This window comes from Neomonachus schauinslandi, chromosome 4 (assembly GCF_002201575.2).
Source record: "Neomonachus schauinslandi chromosome 4, ASM220157v2, whole genome shotgun sequence".
Classification (NCBI taxonomy): domain Eukaryota; kingdom Metazoa; phylum Chordata; class Mammalia; order Carnivora; family Phocidae; genus Neomonachus; species Neomonachus schauinslandi.
The window spans coordinates 65,190,245-65,190,906 of NC_058406.1; the positions used below are offsets into that span (position 1 = coordinate 65,190,245).

The window sequence follows — 662 nt, forward strand, 5'->3', positions numbered from 1 at the left end:
TATAACTCAAGCCCCACTGCAAAATTTCCTTGTGGCCAATAGTGGAAGAGGTGCCTCACTGCACTCAGGTAAGGGACATAAGATTTCATGATGTTCAGTGAGAAGGGTGGATGACCTTGCCATCATAAAATAACAAATTTGGTAAAAGCTATTCAAAAAAGACAGAGAACCTATATTTGAAAGTCTAACAAAATGTTAATGTATCGCTTCTCGGCCTTTTGGCTAAGATCAAGTGTGGAGAATGTAGATTTTCTTTTTCTGATTACTAACACATAGAATAGATGTAAGAGTTGATTTCTCCATCATTTATCTTCATTCTCGTTAACAGAGAACTTTAAATAGCCAAAGAATACAATTCTCTAGAGTGTTATTTCTCTGTTATGATCTTCTTAGCATGTAGATGAAACATAAAATTAGCTTACTGAAATTTGTAGTATCATAGAATGGTAGACCAGTCAAGAAACTAGGGCTCATTAGTCAAAGCACCTCTTTGTACAGATGAGAAAATACAGTCTCTGTAACTGAAATGAATAATGCTAACAGTGCTTATGAGAGTAAATCAGTTTACCTGCAATGATTTTTTTTTATTTAGCTATCAAATGGAATTAATCACTTGCTAATGTAATTGGGTTTTCAAGATAAAACTAAAAATAGACATGTAT

At 33.4% G+C, this 662-nt stretch overlaps 1 pseudogene; it reads left to right on the forward strand.

Moving 5' to 3' along the window:
• The first annotated feature begins 202 nt into the window (after positions 1-202).
• On the forward strand, positions 203-358 carry LOC123324815 (annotated as a pseudogene).
• Positions 359-662: the final 304 nt, after the last annotated feature.